Genomic DNA, 20,576 nt, shown 5'->3' with positions numbered 1-20,576 from the left:
GAAGAATAGGGGAAGAGATAAGAGAGGAAGAAAGAAGGAAAAAAAATGGGAGGTGAAATTGTGGATGTAATTTTAGATCAGGTTATCACTGTTGCACTAAACCAGAATGCCATTGGTATACTTCCATATTTCTCTTCCACAATAAAGTAACACACACACACACACACACACACACACACACACACACACACACCTGGAATGAAATGACCCTTAGAAATACGAACTTAAGGTTTCTCCATGTCTTTGCATGGTTGGATAGCTCTTTTCTTTCTAGCACTGAATAATATTACATTGTCTGTATGTACCATAGTTTCCATTTACCTGCTAAAAAAAATCTTGGTTGCTTCCAACTTTTGGCAATTATAAATAAAACTTCAATAAATATCCATGTGTAGGTTTTTATGTGGACAGAAGTTTTCAACTCCTTTGGATAAATACCGAGAAGCACAATTGTTGGATCTTGTGGTAAAAATGTGTTTAATTTTGTAAGAAATTGCCAAACTTTCTTTCAAAGTGGCTGTACCCTTTTGCATTCCCGCCAGCAATGAATGAGAGTTCCTATTGCTCTACATCCCTGCCAGCATTTGGTGTTGTCAGTGTTCCAGATTTTGGCCATTCTAATAGGTGTATAGTAGTATCTCGTTGTTGCTTTAATTTTTTTTTCCCCTGATGATATATGATGTGGAGCATTTCTTTGTAAGCTTATTTGCCATTTATATATCTTCTTTGGTGAGGTATCTGTTAAAGTCTTTGGCCATTTTTTAAACAAGTTGTATGTTTTCTTATTCTCATATTCTTCCTCTTCTTGAAAGAATAAAATCCAAAAGGTATATTGCTATGTAGTGTTTAATTGTTAGCATTTGTCCTCTCAAAATATATTGGGAGTCAAAGATAACTTTATTTTAGTCAACATGCCCTAACAAGAAGAAAGTTTTTATTTATGTAACTTCCTTTCCAAAGAAAGTTGAGAAGTTAAACCAATGAATCAGTCCCAGGTAGAAATAAGGGGATGAGAGAAAACCTCCTCTTTGTGATGTGTAGCCTAGAGGAAGTATGATCAGACCAGTAGGCCTGCTGTGTTGGAGAGGGGTCTGGTGGCACTGGGGATGGGAACTGGTAGATACCAAAAAAAGGTTCAGCTCTGTCACATGCCTGGACTACTGTGTTTGGCCCTCTTTCCATCCTATTTGGGTAATTCCTCTGGCCCTTCATGAACATATGTCTGTAGGAAGTGGCATCCATGGAAAACCCAGGAGAGAATCTACCCTTGAAAGGAATTTGAGGACCTTATGAGAAAACCATTAACAAAAATCAGATTACTTCTTATAAAATTTCTGTGAAGTCTGTAGGAGATGACTATTATCTAAATAACCACAAATGGATAAAATATTCAGTTAGTTCTAGCTGTTTCTGCCTTAGTTCCAGCTGTTTGGTTTTTTGTTGTTGTTGTTGTTTTGTTTTTTTGTTTTACATACTGTGCTACTGCTTCATTGCCACGTTAGAGAAATAGAGAAATCTGGATCTTAACAATTTTCTCTTGTTTCCTAATGTCCATTTTTGCAAAAAGGCATAAAAATCTTTGGGTAAAAACTGAGACCCAATCACAATATAGAGATTATTTACACCTATCTAGAAGAAAAATATTAGCACATACCTGGAGAATGAGAACTCCTTATCATGTAATTTCTCATTTTCCCTGGGAGTAAGTACCTTGAGGAATGTACATTACTTAAGGAATGCATTCTGGTTACTGATTTTGTGTTCAACAAATGTTGGGCCTTCCTACTGGAGTGTGATTTCAGTTTTTCTGACTAGATAAGACAGCTATTCTGCTTATCATAGAGCAGACTCTGCTTATGTTCCAAGATCTGTGATTTGATGACTTGACCAGCCCTGTACCATTCTGATGTTGCTAACTAGCTAGTTGCTTTACACAGTTATCATATTTTATAATGTGAAACTTGCACTGTCACAGGCCTGTCACTTACAGACTTTAAGAAGTCTATAATTCAGTGGTTTCCTTAAAATTTCTGGTGGTGCCTTTCAAAATATTCACATGTTTAAGCCTCACTGAATCAGAATCTCCTGTTAGTTGAACCCAGAAACCCATTGATCTTGTCCCTCGCTTCTCTTTCAGAAATGATACCACCCAAATCATCTTGCAAACCACATGGAAAATTGGTAAGTGTGGGAGCACTGTAGTTTTATTTCTCATTTAATCAGACTGTAAATATGTAAGCAGAGAATTGTGAAAGGAGAAAATGGCCTCAAAAGAAAGACAGTTTGCTTTTAAACGTTCTCTATTTCACAACCTGTTTCTGTTTGAAGCAGAAGTTCTTGAAATACTCTGAAGCTTTACGAAGTCTTTCATGCCCAGTTGGACTAGAAGCTCCTGCCCTCATTTGTACTGTTAACATGCTATCACTCTCAGTAGGATAGAATACGGGCTGACTCTTGTGTTTGCCATGTTTAGTGGATGTTTTTGTAATGTTTAGTTTTTACCACCTATGTTGACGTTTCTGGTGTCAAGAGATTGTTATTTTCTTTTAACTTTCATTGAATAAGAATTTGGTAAAATAAAGTACAGAGTGAAGATAAAGACGTTGCTAGGGCTTATTTTTAGAGAGGAAGGCTTTTTACACAGCAGAATGATCTTTAACTTTAAAAATTAAAGTTTCTTGGGGTGTCTCGGTGGCTCAGTCACTTAAGCATCCAAATCTTGATCTCAGCTCAGCTCTTGATCTCAGAGTCATGAGTTTAAGTTCTGTGTTGGGCTCCATGCTGGACATGAAGCCTACTTAAAAACAAACAAACAAATAAATAAATAAAATTAAAGTTTTTTATAATATAGACAAATTGTTAACTATGACATGGATTTTTTTCCCTTTAAGTGAATAATCGAGTCAAAGAAGTGTTACTTTGATTAATTTTACCTATTTGAATTCCATACATGGAATTATTCTGGGTACTTCTGTAACTTCCTCCTACTATTCACTGATATGTTTTTGTGGTTTTTCTCTATGCTCTTACAAAGCTCACTCATTTCTACTTCTGTGGATATTGTAGGGCATGCATATTCAAGTTTCTTTATTTGTTCTATTGTTGATGATATTTAGATTATTTTCAGTTTTCTTTTGTTACAGTTTTGCTGTGAATATGCTTTTAAGAAATCTTATTGATATATAATTTATATCACTTAGAGTTCACTCATTTAAAATGCACACACAGTTTAATGTTTTTTATTGTACTTAAAAAATTGTGTAATATCACAAAATCTAATTTTAGAACATTTCATCATGCCAAGAATAAATCCTATAACCCATTAATAATCACTCCCCTCCCCCACCTCACATTTTCCCTCAGCTCCTGAAAACCACTAATCTACTTTTATCTCTATAGGTTTGCCTATTCTGGACATTTTATATAAATGGAATCATATAATATGTGGCCTTTTGGCTGACTTTCTTCATTAACACAGTATTTTTGAGGTTCATCCTTACTGTGTGTGTCAGTACTTTATTCTTTTTTATTGCCAAATAGTATTCCAGTGTATGGATAGAGCACATTTTGTTCATCCTTTCATCAGTTGATGGACATTTGGGTTGTTTCCACTATTCATGTATTTTTTATACATCAGTTTTTATAAGTTTCATATGTAGAAATTGCTGGGTTATATAGTAACTCTATGTATAATATTTTGAGTTACTGCCAACTGTTTCCCATAGTGGCAGTATTACTTTATATCCTCACTGGCAATGTGTGAGAGTTTCAATTTTTCCACATCCTCACCAACACTTGTAACTGCATGTCTTCTTGATAATAGTCATCTTAATGGTGTGAACTGATACCTCATTGTGGTTTTGATTTGCATTTCCCTCGTAACTAATGATGCTGAGTATCTTTCCATGTACTTACTGGCTATCCATATACCTTCTTTGGAGAATGAAGGTATTTTCAATCTTTTTTTCCCCACTTTAAAACTTGAGTATTTGCCTTTTTACTGTTGAATTGAGAGAGTTATTTTTACCCCAGTTTTATTAAGAAATAATTGATACACACCACTGTATATTAAGAAATAATTGATATACATTACTGTATAAGTTTAAGGTGTACAGCTCAATGATGGTTTGATTTTGACCTTTGGACCATGGGGAACCAATCCCCACGCAGATGAAAACCCAAGTATAACTTTTGACTTTCACCGTAAGTAACTACTAATAGCCTACTGTTGACTGTAAGCCTTAGTGATAACATAAGCATGTAATCTATACTGTATTCTTAAAGTACTAGAGAAAAGAAAATGTCATTAAAATCATAAGAGAAAATACATTTATAGTACTATACTGTATTTATCAAAAAAAAAAAAAATACACATATAAGTGGACCAGTGCAGTTCAAACCCACGTTGTCAATTCCTTTGGGGGGTTGGGTGATAATCTACCAGGAAGGGGGCACAGTAGCACTGATGAAGATAAATCAACTGTACTGACAGTCTGGTGAAGTGTGGGGAAAACTGACAAGTAAGGTATGCTCTGAATTAATACAATAGAGATCCAAGAGGGAGAACATAACTCAAAACAAAAATATTCCTAATTGATAAAAAGCATGGGGCACCTGGGTGGCTCAGTGGGTTAAGTGTCTGACTCTTGACTTTGCCTCAGGTCATGATCCTCATGGTTCCTGACATCGAGCCCCAGATCTGGCTCTGCCCTGACAGCGTGGAGCCTGCTTGGAATTCTCTCTCCCTCACCCTCTACCCGTCTCCTGCTAATGATCTCAATCTCTCTCTCTCTCTCTCTCTCTCTCTCTCTCTCTCTCTCAAAATAAATAAACTTAAAACAAAAAGCTAACACCAAGAGTCATTCTTTCTTACATATCACCCATAGATTTATCACTGAGTCTTATGTACTGTACCTTCAAATATATCTTAAATATGTCTGCTTCTCTCCATTTATAGAGCCCTACACTAATCCTAGCTGTCATTTTAACACTACATGTCTCTTGGTGTCTGCTTTGCATACTTCTAATCCATTCTCCATGTAGTGGAAAGACCTTTTAGAAACATAAATTGAGTCATGCCATTTTTCCATTAAAAACCTTTCAATGTTTTCTTGTTGCTCTTTTATAAAAATCCTCAAAACAGTGAGGTGACTGACATGTTCAGTGAATATGTGTATTTAGAAAGAGCCAGTATAGAAATAATATAGAAATGTAAAAATGAGTATGCCAAGTAAAAAGTGAGTGAAATAGAAATTTAGCTTCATTTCTGATGTCAACTAGTTATACACCCCAGCTTACCTTTTTTAGAAGGACTAAAATATTTAGGGTCTGTTCAGTTACAAAATTTTAAGGAATTGTGTTTTATATTTTTTAAAAATTTTAATTTTAATTCCAGGATAGTTAACATACAGTATTTTATTAGTTTCAGGTATACAATGTAGTGATTCAACAATTCTATAGATTTTTCAGTGTTCATCATAAGTGTACTCTTTAATCCCCATCACCTATTTCATCCATCTCTTCTCCCACCTCCCCTCTGGTAACCATCAGTTTGTTCTCTATATTTGAGTCAGTATTTTAGTTTGTCTCTCTTTTAATTTGTTTGTTTTGTTTCTTAAATTCCCCATATGACTGAAATGATATGGTATTTGTCTTTCTCTGATTGACTTATTTCACTTAGCATTTTACCCTCTATATCCATTCATATTGTTGCTAATCACAAGATTTCATTCTTTTTTATGGATGGGTAATATTCCGTTGTGTGTGTGTAGATATATATATCACATCTTTTTTTAATTAAAATTTTTTTATTAGAGAGAGAGCAGGGGAGAGGGGCAGAGAGAGAGAGAGAGAGAGAGAGAGAGAGAGAGAGAGAGAATCTCAAATAGGCTCCAAGATCAGCGCAGAGCCTGACATGGGGCTCAATCCCACAACCCTGGGATCATGACCTGAGCCAAAATCAAGAGTTTGATGTTCAACTGAGCATCAACAGGTGCCTAATATCAGGTCTTTTTTATACATTCATCTATTGAGGGACACTTGGGCTCCTTCCATAATTTGCCTATTGTAAATATTGCTGCAATAAACATAGTGGTGCATATATCTTTTTGAATTAGTGTTTTTGTATTCTTTGGGTAAATATCCACTAGTGAAATTGTGTGGTAATTCTATTTTTAATTTTTTAAGGAACCTCCATACTGTTTTCCACGGTGACTGCACCAGTTTACATTCCCACCAATGGTGCATGAGGATTCCTTTTTCTCCACATCCTTGCCAACAACTTGTTGTTTCTTGTGTTTTTTATTTTAGCCATTCTGACAGGTGTGAGGTGATATTTCATTGTGGTTTTGATTTTTATTTCCCTGATGATGAGTGATGTTGAGAATCTTTTCATATGTCTGTTGGCCATCTGTATGTCTTCTTTGGAGAAATGCCTGGGTTTTTAAAAATTAGATTATCTGTGTTTTTTTTTTTTTTATTATTGAGTTGTATAAGTTCTTTATATATTTTGGAGACTAACCCTTTATCAGATATGTCATTTGCAAGTATTTTCTCCCATTGAGTAGGTTGTCTTTTACTTCTGTTGATTGTTTCCTGTGCTTCGCAGAGGTTTTTATTTTGAGGTAGTCCTAATAGTTTATTTTAACTTTTGTTCCACTAGCCTGAGGACACATATCTAGAAAAATGTTGCTACAACTGATATCTGAGAAATTACTGTCTGTGCTCTCTTTTAGGATTTTTATAGTTTCAGGTCTCACATTTAGGTCTTTAATCCATTTTGAGTTTATTTTTGTGTATGATGTGAGAATGTGGTTGTTTCTTCCTCCCTCCCTTTCTTCCTTCCTTCCTTTCTTTCTTTCTTTCTTTCTTTCTTTCTTTCTTTCTTTCTTTTTCTTTTTGTATGTAGCTGTTCAGTTTTCCCAACACCGTTTGTTGAAAAGACTGTCTTTTTCCCATTGGATATTCTTGCCTCCTTTTTCAAAGATTAATTGACCATATAAATCATGAGTTTATTTCTGGGATCTCTATTCTGTTTCATTGATCTATGTATCTCTTTTTGTGCCAGTACCACACTATTTTTTTTTTCCAATTACTACAGATTTGTAGTATCTCTTGATATCTGGAAGGGTCTTTTGTGGTTCCATACAAATTCTAGGATTTTTTGTTCTACTTCTGTGAGAGATGCTGTTGATGTTTTGATAGAGATTGCATTAAATCTGTAGATTGCTTTGGGTAGAATGGACATTTTAACAGTATTTGTTCTTTCAATCCATGAGCATGGAATACCTTTCTGTTTGTGTCATCTTTAGTTTCTTTAATCAGTGTTTTATAGTTCTCACAGTATATTTTGTCTTTTTTGATGCTAAAAATGTGTCATTATTTCTGAATAATAATATCTTTAGTTTTCATACAGTTACACAGTTTAAAAAGTGTTTGTGCATGTGATGTATCCTGTATGATGTCCTTACCTTCTCTCTGCCTTTCCTTTTTTCAGATTAAACAGACTAGAATAGAATAGCTGAGTTTCCCAAGATTTGGTTTTCATTATTCCACTTTGCTTATTCCAAAAAAATGCCATGCAGTATGTTCAGGATAGGATAATATATCCTTTAAAAATAAAATAATTCCTATCAGTTGAACTTGGGAAATAAAAACAACTTATAAATATACCAATACTTGGTATCAAAGTAAATGTTGAAGAATTTTGCTTTGTATAATCTAGTTTGAATAATTCTGTGAATATTTTAGTGAATATAAGTGAAAATTCTCAGTTATATTTATTTTTATTCCTAGAATATGTAAATAATATAACTTAAAATATACCAATGATCTGAATAATAATTCTGAAAATTCTTCTAATCCAATTAACAAATTAAAATTTCTTATCATTCCTTTTTTTTTAGTATGGCATGTCTGGCAATCTGCATGAAGGGAAGTGGAAATCTACAGGGAATAAAATTGAGAAAACTCAGTAACAAATTGCCATCATGCACATGTAATATTCTGCTATGTTTCTAATAACCTCTAAGCCATAATTTTCTAATGGAATGAAATAACTCTGTCAGAGGCAAAAATCAATACTTTCAAAGTACACACTAATGTTCTGTGAAATTAGAAATTGACCTTTTTTCCTTTTAAAGAATAAATACAAGTGGGCTTAGATATTTGGAGTATATATAACATTTGAAATACAAATATCTTGAATATCTCTGCTGAAAAATAAATTGTAAGTGTTACATGTGTGTTGTTACAAGTCTTTTTCTTTACTGATAATAGATTATAAGTAAAAACTTGATTCTACAAAATATGGCTACTAATAAAACAATTTTTGTTTTAATTTTTAATGTTGCTCAAATTACAACTAGAACAGACATGATATATTTTAAAACTAAACATTTTATTTATCAACTAAAAAACACTATTCTCTTTCACTGTTCTTGAAATTCCTGATGTTATTAACTTGCAGTGAGTATGCATATGAAATCTCCTGTCTGGTAAGATTTTTTTCCCCAACAAGGAACAAATTGTTGTCAATAAATCCAACTGCTGTACTAGCTCTAGGAAGTAGCATGAACATATTTAGCTTTTAAGGTATTTTGTGTAGGTTCTTGTTGAGATTGTTGAGTAAATTCACCCAGCTAATATTGTTAGCCTCTTACTATGTTCAAGTCATTTGGCATTTGTTGTTCCAGCTGGGGATGTTTGAAAGGAAAGGTGGATGTTCCACATAAAACTCGTGTTCCACATGAGTTTCTAACTAGTTCCCTTGATCTATCTGCAGATTGACTTGAATTGGTGCATAGTCGAGATATTTGCTACTTTGCGAGTCACTGGGTAACTCAGTCGGTGAAGCAACTGACTCTTGATTTCGGGTCAGGTCATGATCTCACTGTCATGAGATAGAGCCCCTCTTTGGCTTTGCACTGGGTGTGAAGCCTGCTTAAGATTCTCTCTCCCTCTTTCTCTGCCCCTCTCCTGCTTGGGTTCTCTCTCTCTCTCAAAAAAAAAAGATATTTGCTACTGTGGAGTTTCTATTACTACATTCTCTTCCATATTTGCAGCCATAGAAGCAGTATAATATACAATTAAGGTCATGGGCTCTGAAGTCCACATGGGTTCAATCCTAGCTCCACCAGTTACTAGTAATGTGATCTTGGGCAAAGTGTTAAGATTTCTGGGACATAATTTTTTTGTTGTAAGATGGAGATTTGAAGTTCCCACTGGTCTCATGAGAAGATAAAATGAGATGTTGCATAACAAGCACTATTCCCAGTGGGTGATAAAGCACAGCTCTCAGAAGGTTTTTGCCTACATTTTCTCATCTTTCTCTACTCCTAGGTGATGTCAGCTTGGGTAAAATGGAAGGAAATACTTTTTCCCTCAGATAATGGAGGTGGTGTCTGAGATCTGCCTTGACTTTAGAAACAGTAGGCTTGGCTGATCTCATGAAGTGAGTAGAAGTCAAGGGAGGGGTGGAAGACATGTATTGCAGATTTAGGAATGTGCAACCTGGAGAAGGAACTCAGTCATTACTCGTGATTCAGCATGTGGATCAGTGAGGAGAGGTCTTTAGGGAACACCATCAGTGGCAGCCTGACATTTCACCTCGTCTGGTTCTTACCTGGTTTACCTTTATTTAAGATGCTCTACACTTTCATTCTACTTTGTTGTTACTGTTTTTGTTTTGTTTTGTTTTTTGCTTACCACTGAAAGTTTACACATTAGCTGGTAATTTGGGGTATTACAATTGTGAAATTTAGGCTCTCTTAATCAGGATTCTTATGTAAATGGATCTAATTGGAATGAGATTTTCTTTGGGAAATGGCAATTCCTACAATGGTGCTTCTGTGTTCCTTTATGCTATTGGCAGTGACTATCAGAGAAAGATGTTCCGGATAGATAGCATGAAATGATTAATTAACATGAAACTTAAGAAAAAAAAAGTGTGTCATTGTAGAATATTTGGTCACTTAACTACTTAGGAGAAATGCCATATAGTTTAAAAATTACAGATATTTCTAAGTACCTCAACTAGGCCACAGCAGGAAGGAGACAGTGAGATACAGACCAGTGAACGAGGTCAACCCAACAGTGCTCATAAAGAACTTTGTAAAAAAACATGATGGTATACATCCACATGTATTATCAGAATTGTCGCATCTTCAACAAGATTTAGGGCTCCTTGGAGGCAGTTATATAATCTTAATTGAGTTTGGATTTCCAGTATTCAGTACATGTGTGCTAAATGAAGAAATGAATGAGTACACAGATTTAGGTCAATTTGTCACTGCATGGCTGTGTTGAAAGCTTATGCCTGTCATGTGGTAAGTCACTAGTGAGTAGAGTCTTACCTAGTGGTCTACATTGCTCACTTGGAGAGCTCTGATATTACTTATAACTTCCATGAAACAACATTAGTTCTGTATTGACGAATAATGCCAGGATTTAATGCACAGCTATCCAAGTGACTGCTCCCTGGACAAGAATCAAGGTTTTTCGTGAATTACTACTTTAAAATAAATTTTTATTTTGATTAAAGTGAAACATATACAGAGTTTTAAAACTAAGTAATTCTAAATACCTGTGGTAAAGTAAATTATTTTCAAAAATAATTTACTTCTACCAACCCCAACGGATTCTCTCCTTACTGGAACCCACACTATGGGTGTTTTTTAATTCTAAACTCAGTGATCAGATTTGGCTATGTAACTTGCTTTGGCCAATAAGATGTGAGTGAAAGTGATATGTGCCACTTCTAAGCAGGGGCTTTAGGAGCCATATTGTGGTTCTGCCATCATTTTTTCCTTCTGCTTCAAAATTGGCATCTCTTACAAGGATCTTTTATTTCAGCCTTGACCTTTGTAATGAAGGCAAAAAGAAGAGACACCCGTGGTGAACATGAGTGGGAAAGAAACCCATTCATCTTCTTGTCAACAACTCAGATTTCAGGGTCATTTGTTACCACAGAATAATTTAGCTAAGCTGTTTGATAATACAATGACTTATAATTAAAATAACCACGTAATTTATCATCAAATCTGGATATTTTTGAGAGTTAAAGGACATTATATGACCAACCTGTGTAGACTGGTACTGCCCACCAGAGGTTGTATGTTCTGGAAGACAGAGTGATGCATATGATCCTACTGGACTTTTCTTTGTCTCCTTTGTTCGAGCCACTTTGTTGGAGCCTGGAATGCATGAATTTCTCTTTGTTGACTGACTCTCTTGTTTGCTGAAGCATATCCTTCAAAAGAGTGCATAAGATGTTCATTTAAAAAACCCTTCTGTGTCAAAACTATTTTATCTTCACACTTGATTGATATTTTGGCTTGGAAAAGAATTTTAAGTAGAAAAAATATTTTCCCTTAGATCTTGAAGCATCACTCCACTGTATTTCAGCATTTAGTATTGTTATTGTGAGGTTTGGTGCCATTCTCATTTTTATTCTTTTGTATTGACAGGCATTCTCTCTCTAGAAACTTTTAGGATCTTCTCACTATCTCTGGCATTCTGAAATTTTGAAACGATGCATATCCTTTCATTGCTGTGGTCACTTGGTTGACTCTTTCACACTGGAGACTCTTGTTTTTCAGTTTTGGGGAAATGTGTTACTTCTTTAACCTATTCCTCCCTGCTCTTTCATTTTAGTACTCCTGTCATTCATTGGCCACCATAGATCAATTCTAGAGGACTTTTTTTAACACTTCTTTTAATATTTTCTGACTCTAGTTTTTTGCTCTACTTTCTCAATGATGTCTTCTATTTTAACTTTCGACCATTTGATTGATTTCTTTATTTTGGATGTTTTATGATGATTAGTTTTTAAGAGCTCTTTCTTATCCTCTGATTATTGTGTAGCAATATCTTTTTTTTTTTTTGTCTTTTGCTTCGTTTCTGTCCCTTCTATGTTTCTTTCAGCTCTTGGTCTTTATCTTTTTCTTTCATGTTGGAGGCAGGTTGAGCAGGAAAGGGTTAACTTAGCAGGACTGCATTAAAACCAGCCAATCTCAAACAAAGGCCTGTCTTCAAGATTCTTGGTTGGCTCCTGGAAGATAAATTCTGAGCCCTTCAAATATAAGATTGATTTTGTATGCCTGATAAGATTGATTTTGTATGTTTGAGGCCTCAGACCACACTGTACCAGTGCAATCCAACAGTTTATGCTAACAATGTGATTCATGATGCATTCCTGGTTTTGCTCTGGAGGAAGGAGCCTGAAGTCTGAGTAGCTGAGGTCAGTCATACAGGTACTAATTGTCTACATGACTGACCTCAAATGAAAACCCTGGACACCAAAGGCTCAGGTGAGCTTTCCCATTTGACAACACTTTGCATGTGTCACATATTATTGCTGGGAGGATTATATGCATTCTTTTTTTAAAATTTTTTAAATGTTTATTTATTTTTGAGAGAGAGAGACAGCACAGGGAGGGGCAGAGAGAGGGAGCCAGAGGATCTGAAGCAGGTTCTTCACTGACAGCAGAGAGCCAAATACGGGCTCGAACCCATGAACCACGAGACCATGACCTGAGCTGAAGTCAGCGGCTCAACCAACTGAGCCACCCAGGTACCCTGGATTAAGTGCATTCTTACATGATTCCACTGACCATGACCTGAGCTGAAGTCAGCGGCTCAACCAACTGAGCCACCCAGGTACCCCGGATTAAGTGCATTCTTATATGATTCCACTGAAAGGGGAAACCTGGAAGGTTGTGCCTGGCTTTTCTTGGACTTTACCCCGTATACATTTTCCTTTTGCTGACTCTAATCTGTATCCTTTTATTAATATAACCAGGAGTATAACAGCTTTACTAGTCCTGTGAGTTTTTCTAGTGAATCACTGAGCCTGAGTGGTTTTGGAGAAGTCCATTGTGAACATGATTCTTAATTAACTCTTCATAATTTTACATAAGCAACTAAAATGCACAATGAAGAGAAGGTTTGTTCATTTCATTGTAGGGCAGTGGTTTTCAAAATATTGTTTAAGGACACTGAGGTCTCAGAGAAACTTGTCAGGAGTTCACGAGGTCAAAAGCATTTTCATATTAATACCAGGTCTCATTTGCCTTTTCATTGGTGGTGCAAAACACTGATGGATAAAACTGCTGAAACCTTTGCCATGAACAAAGGAAATGGCACCAAGCTATACCAGTATTCTTTACCACCACATGCTGTTGTAAAAATATGCTGGTTTCACTTAAGATTGACCTTAGTGAAACAGTAAAACTTATAGATTAAGTACACATCTCATAATATTTTATGTGAGAAAATGGCAAGTATGCCTAACAGCACTTGTGCCAAATACTGTAGTACAATGGCTATTTGAAGGAAAAGCATTAGTGCAATTGTTTCAGGTGAGAATTGAAATCGCCATTTTTTTCCCCCATGGATCCATAACCATTTTTACTTGAAAGAATGACTGACAAACTATGGTTAGTCGGACTTGGGTATTTGGCAGACAGTTTTTTAACACAAAGCGAGGCTGTCACTTAAGGAGAACAACTGACAATATTTATTGCCAATGATAAAATTCAGGCTTTCAAGAAAAATCAGAAATTTGGAAAACTTGTATTGGCCACTGGGAACTTGACAGCTTACCAATAGTTACAGAATCTTCTGATGAGATCAGTGGTAATATCATAAATGTGATTCCTTTTGATATCATATAATGAAATGTGTCAACATTTGGGAAATTGTATAACTCAGTGAGTAAAGATTTTTGAAATGATAGAAGCATGGTGTTACCAAATCGTGCATGGCTAAAAGATACTTTCAAAGTGCAGAATAGACCAATGGACTTCAGTGTAACAGAGTACAAAAAGTTCGAGGATGTGGTTTCAGATTCTGCCTTGCAGTTAACCTTTAGGAAACTTTAGCTTTTCAAGTTGTGGTATAGTCCCAATCCATAATTAACTGAAAAGGCTATTAAAATTATTTTCCATTTGCCAGCTATGTATTAGTGTGAAGCTGCATTTTCTTCATCTACTTCAACCAAAACAATATGTTGCAACAAATTAAACGCAGAAGTGGATATGAGAACCCACATGTATTTTGGCAGACATTAAAAAGGTTACCAAAAATACCACTCTCCCACTAAAAATTTTTTGTTTTGTGTAATTGGTTATTTTCCATAAAAATATGTTATTTATGTTATTATATAGGAGGTTTGTATTGTTATTTTGAAATGAATTAATGAGTATTTTTTACAATTCCTAATTTCATTTCTAAAGTGGTAAAATTTGATAGCTATACTTTGTAAAACAAGAGGTCTTTGGAGCTTTCAATAATTTTTGGAAGTATAAGGAAGTTCTGGGACCAAAAAATTTAAGAACCTCTGCTATAGGACCTAAGGGAAGGAGCTGGTCTTTTCATTGGGATGCCCCCAAATGTTATTATTTGTAGGTGCACTTTTCTGAAATTGTTCATTTTCTTCCAGGAAAGAATCCCTCACTTCCATGACTTTGGGCTATATGGTGGAATTTTGGGAGTAAGTCAGAGGAAGGGGCTTACAAACCCTTCAGTTCACCATGGAGACTTTGAGTTTTTCCTAGTTTTCTTCCTGTGCCATATTCCTCCCCTCCATTCTCCTTGATGGCCATGACTGTGAGGCCTTCCTGACAGTTATGTCTCCAGAGAATAATCAGTGCCCTCCTGTAAGGTTGGGAGAGGGATGCTAAGTAGATGCAGCAGCTAACTTTTTGTTAGTATCCCCCTCCTCCCCTGTTCTGTTACAGCAATCCTCACTGTTCTACTTTATTCTTCTAAAACATTGTGCTTTCTTGGACTGTGTTGATTACTGCCCTGGTATCTTATTAGGCTGAATAATGGCTCCCTGAAAAGACATCTATGTCCTGAGGCACCTGGGTGACTCAGTCGGTTGAGCAACCGACTCCTGATTTCGGCTCAGGTCATGATCTCCCGGTTTGTGGGTTCGAGCCCTGCATCTCTCTCCCTCTCTGCCCCTCCCTGCATCCCCTCAAAATAAATAAACAAACCTGAAAATAAAAAATACATCCATGTCCTAATCTCTGGAAACTGTGAGTGTTCCTTTATGTGGCAAAGACTTGGCAGATGTGATTGAATTAGAGCTCTTGAAATGGGATATTATCCTGGATATCCAGATGGGCCCTAGTTGCAATCACAAGTACCCTTATAAGAGGGAGACAGAGGGAGATTTGTTACAGACAGAAGAAGAGAAGGAAATGTGACCACAGAGGCAGAGATAAGTGATGCAGTCATGCAGTCGTAAGGCAAGGGATGCTAATGGCCACCAGAAGCTGGAGGAGGCAAGGAACAGCTTTTCCTCCAGAGCCTGCAGAGGCTCTGCTGACATCTTGATTTTTGCCCAGTGATATTGCTTTTAGATTTCTAGCCTCTAGAATTGCGAGGAAACTAGTTTCTTCTGTTTTAGGTCACCAAGTTTATGGTACTTTGTTATAGCAGCTTCAAGAAACTAATACAAGGCATAGGTTTTTTCTCATACCTCCATGTCATCTTAGTGGGGTGTTGAAGGGTAGGCTAGGTAAATGCATGTGGTCTGTATACACCAGGAATAACCAGAAGCTTCTCAGTGTGTTTCTAACTGCTGTGAAGATGAGGAAAGGAGGGGAGAGTGGACATTTTGCCAGAATAGAAACTTTCCTGATGCTTTGGAGTGACTCACATGTCTCCGTGGGAGGGGTGGGGGGTGCTAGATTTCAGTCCCTTCATTTTTGGATTTGCAAGGAAGGAAGCATGCCCAAATGGCTGTCACTTATCTGGAATTTTTAGAAGTAGCCAACAAAAAGCATGAATTCTTGATCCAGTCCTAGCACTTGGATGAGTTGGGGATCAGGGGTAGGGAGGATGAGTTATAGTGCCCTTGTTACATTACTGTTCTGGTGTGGGAACTTTTACAACTCTCCATTTGAGCCCTGTAATTTCTTTCTACGTTACTGTCTTTGTGAGCCTTCATGAAGTCTAAATAAAGGAAGAGGGATTGCTGCTTCCCCACCTTCTTTTGCATGTTTAATGCTAATGATGCTTCCCACTTATGTTGTCTGCTTATGAGCCAAAGAATACAGAGAGCTGAGAGAGGGAGCATGGGTTAGAGCTGGAGCATCTCAAGGGCAGCAGAGATGAAATGATGGAAGGTGTGTCTTCCTTTCACAGTTAACAAATATTTAGGTAGTCTCACAAAGAGTAAAACTCAGTACCAGAGCCTCTTTTGGAGGAAAGGGTAACCTTCACCTGGTCCCAGCTCTTCTAAGAGTAATCATGATAGACAAGAAATTATCATGCAGTAGTAAAGTATGTTTCTGAAGGAGTTATTTCCAAATTTCTTGAATTCCTGGAAATTATAAGAATTAAGGCTAAAAGTTTAACATTTAGAATTTGCAACATTAAAATCTTTAAAAAGGCTATTATTCAGATTCTCTTGATACATTATTAAAGAAATAAATCTCAGAATTTATAACAAAATTGGGACTCAGATGTTTTGTGCAAATTTGATTTTTCTTTTCTTGGCGATGTATGTATAGGCCTTTAAAAATAATAATGGATAAGAGATGACACATAAAACCTAAATTGACAGGGTAAGCCAAACAAATAAAATTATATTAGACAGAAGCAAGAAGATGACCATTTTAGGCAGCATGCCCACTGGGCTGTAATTAGGTCTAATGCTGGTGTTTCTGGTACTTCATATGCTGCTAGTGGCCAGTGAAAGTTTAAAACACAATCAGAAACATATTCTGCAGTAATAAATTTTACTCTTGCTGCACAGAGACATGAATATACAAATTACTGACCACTAATTCAAAAAACCACTTCTCCCCAAACAAATGACTCTCCTTAACTAATATATTCCAGTTTCTTGCGACACTGAAAGAAGTCCCTAATATCAAGAACTGTATTTGTCGAAAATTTACTGAATGGTGGATAAACTGATTATTGCTCATGATAAAAGTGGGAAAGAAAGGTTGGAAAATACAGGGTGTGGGGAATCATGTGAAAAAGATGTGTGAGTAATAATGAGGGCTTAAGTTAATAGATGTCTAGAGTACTACACCTTGTCCTTAGAGAATTCACCGTTCCTTCCCTCCACTGCCTGCCTTGTTCAGAAAGATCTTAAGTTTACAGATATTTGCCACTGTGTGTGTGTGCTCATACGCATGTATGTGTATGTAGGAAAGGGTGGTGGAAAATGCAAGATAATATAATTTTGAAGAAAAACAGACAAAAGCAACACAAAGACATGGATATTAAAATGGAGCAAGAAATAACATTAATTTTTAAAAATGCCAACCACAAAGACCCACAAAGGGTCTCAAGTTTGTGTCTCATGTTTTAGAAGCTATTCAGAAAAGAAATATATGGATGGATTCAGTGGTACATATTATATAATATATTTTTGGCTCTGAAGCTACAGAAGTGTCACCGAGGCTGGAGACAGGCAGGTATTTCCTGGAACCTTAATGGAAATGACATGGTGTGATGTAATGAATGATATTCTCAGCAGAGTTCTCCTATGGTGTCGTGATACATCTCTGAGGGTTGTTGATTATCTAGGCTTCAGTGTAGATCAGTGGTGTCGCACCAACAGCAATTCAGCAAAATCATTCCTACCAGGGGCCATTACACTACAAACCATGTACACAGGCTGTGTATACAGCTGGAGGGAAGAACCAGAATTTGCTTCTGAAGCAAAAGTATCCTAGAAAGGAATCGGTAGAGCTTGCACTGCCTTTGTGGACTTTTGTGTTTCTTCAGTGTTTGAGAGTCAATAGATGACTAATTGTATTTTCTCATACAGAAAAGGAGATGACTTTCTGCATAAAAGCAAGAAAATGGAAAAGACTGAGGCTCATTATATACCTGTAAGCAACCTATCATCTACTTTCTTTATTAGTCGTATAGTCCCAGATGTAGACCTAAAATAGTTCTTTTTCTTCTGGATGAGTGGGTAAATTATACAACCACAGGCTTAATGAGTATGGATAAAATACAAATACTCCCAAGACAGTTCTCCCTGGGATCTATCCCCAGCCATCTGCAATGCACAACTCCGGAGGGTACCATTTAAATGGGATTTTATGTGATTGTCCAAGGGTGCCTGGAACTGTGTTCCCTGAAGCCCTAGGAAGACCTTTTGCCAAAGAGCTGGTGTGAGGGTTAAAGTTTTCCCCCATTTCAAGCAGGGTAGAGTGCACACTGATGTTGGAAGAGGGATTGATGATGCTCGCCCAAGTCAGCTGAGTCGTTTGTCGAGAAAATGGACAGAATTTCCATGAGGTGGTAGTGGAGATGCAACAGCAACACAGACTAGGGGCTGGCCCAGTTGCCACAGGCTCTGTTGCACTGGTGGTTGTTAGACCTGCCCATAAATATAATTTCCAAAAAGTTAAAAGCATAACTCATACAAATCTAAATAGCTATCAATGATTTTACTCAACTCCTCAATTAATGAGGGAACCAGTAAGATGGAAAGCTGACTGCAAGAGAATTTTGAGAAACTGGGTGTTTATAGGAAATTTAGTAAGAGAATGTTAGAATGAGGTTGTTAAGTTAGATTGGAAACTGGTTAATGGCCTCACATGCAATAAACTGTAACATAGGGGGTTATTAATTGGATAGAAATCATTTGGATAAAATTTCTTAATATTCCTTTTATAGGATCAATTGGCTGCACTCCTGACTCTTATCAAGAGATGCTAGGGGAGCCTGGGTGGCTCAGTCAGGCTTCCGACTTTCGCTCAGGTCATGATCTCACAGTCCGTGAGTTCGAGCCCCGCGTCGGGCTCTGTGCTGACAGCTCGGAGCCTGGAGCCTGCTCTGGATTCTGTGTCTCCATCTCTCTCTGACCCTCCCCTGCTCATGCTCTGTCTCTCTCTGTCTCAAAAATAAATAAACATTAAAAAAAAAAAGAGAGAGAGAGATGCTAGGCATCCTAATCACAGTAGAGCTCATTTAGCATTGGGATGCTGTTGGGTTTTTCATATTAATTTTTATTAATTTTATCCTGAATGTGTACATAAAGTATTCTAGGTAGGAGAGAGATTTTAAAAGTGTGTCAGCTCCTCATGCCCCAGAACTCATCTCTGGGCAATGTGATAAAAGGCCAAATAATCCTACTTGAGTGGCTGGACACTTCATAGGTGAGAGACGAGGAAAATTATTTTTCTCTGCTTCTAATGGGGAAGGAGGCAGCTGTTCCCCTCCCTTCCTGTCTCCTTGGAAACATAATGGGCCTGAATCCTCGCTCCAGCCCTTTGGTTTATAAATAAAATCCCTCCAGGAGCCAGAATGCCCTGTGTGTCTTGGCTTTTACCACCAAGAGATGTCTGCAAGTTCTGGGGCTCCTTCCTCCCTGAAATGTAAATACCTAGGGAGATAACACTCCAGTCTGGGCTGTAACCATTTGGGGTCTTTCTGGATCGGAGCAATTAACTCCATCAGTAGGGAAACAAATGGTTGCAGATCTAATCCTTATGGTATGTGAAACATGTCTCTAGGAGAAAGGAAAGCAAATATTTTTTCCTAAGGTTTTTCTGTCTTTATATTGTACACATTCCTGTGTCTCAGGAAGCTACGACTTTTTGCAGGAACAAATACTGTAGGCCTGTTGTTCTTAAAATGTGGTCTCTAGACCAGCAGCATCAGCATCACTGGGAAATTTTTAGAAATGCAAACTTTCAGGCATTATATTACACCAGACATACTGAATTAGAAACTCTGAGGTGGGTCCAGCAAGCTGTTTAATGAGCCCCCAGGTGATTCTGGTACAGGTTACACTTTGAGAACCACTGCTGTGTGCCATGTGCTCATGAGCTAGTCCCAGTATTCTTCTTCATTTCCTGCTGCTGTCTCTTTCCCACCTACCCTGCACTGGCAATTCTGTATCAGTGAACAAAGTCTGTCTATTGCCATGATAAGTCTACCCTCATTCTAGTGGGTTTGGTAGGAACACGAGGAGTAAATTTACAGTTAGGAAGCATTTTAGTAGAAGGAGAAGGTTATGAGATTCCTGTTTCTGAAGGGGCTTAAAAATTAGATGAACAACCACCTAGTTTGAACAATTTAACTGTGGACACCTGAACAGCGGTGGGCTGGCCTAAAAGACTGTAAACATTTTTAGTTTCCTCAAGGCAAACACTGTCTGGGAGGCTAAATGATAAAACAGTTTCCTGACTGAAGAGCAACTGAGCAGACCAGTCCTTGTAGATCAACCATGCAGAAAGCACACTCAGTCTGCTCTATTTTAGATTGCATCACTACATTTAGGAAACAATAATGACTACTTTTAAATGCTTCATTGATATTTTGTGCTTTTAATTGGCTGGAATTCTAGTGTCATCAATCTCTCTAGATACTAGAATTTTTAAAGGTGTTCAGTGGTGTCTACCAGTTGACTTCTCATACCTTCACGGGGGGGACATCAGAAATCCCTTTATCTGAAAATCATGTATTCTTTTACACAAAAGGGGGCTCAATCGGAACATTGAGAACTCTCTGATAGCAGAGAAACCACTCCTTTGCTCAGGCAATCTTTCCTTCTGGAAAATTAGTTAATGACATCAGAATATATAAAATTT

At 37.0% G+C, this 20,576-nt stretch overlaps 1 long non-coding RNA gene across 2 annotated transcripts in view; it reads left to right on the top strand.

Annotated features, from left to right (window-relative positions):
* LOC115506607 overlaps positions 1-17,862 on the top strand; it is a 34,145-nt gene extending 16,283 nt beyond the window's left edge. The window contains exons 3-4 of one of the 2 annotated variants that reach the window (XR_004344153.1): positions 2,138-2,181; positions 17,798-17,862. This is a non-coding gene — a long non-coding RNA (uncharacterized LOC115506607). Of the gene's footprint in view, positions 1-2,137; positions 2,182-4,661; positions 4,749-17,797 lie in introns of those variants that run through there. The other variant, XR_004344152.1, reaches the window with a different exon arrangement.
* The last annotated feature ends 2,714 nt before the right edge of the window (positions 17,863-20,576 follow it).

This window comes from Lynx canadensis, chromosome A1 (assembly GCF_007474595.2).
Source record: "Lynx canadensis isolate LIC74 chromosome A1, mLynCan4.pri.v2, whole genome shotgun sequence".
Lineage (NCBI taxonomy): Eukaryota > Metazoa > Chordata > Mammalia > Carnivora > Felidae > Lynx > Lynx canadensis.
This window is presented reverse-complemented; position numbering and strand designations above follow the sequence as displayed.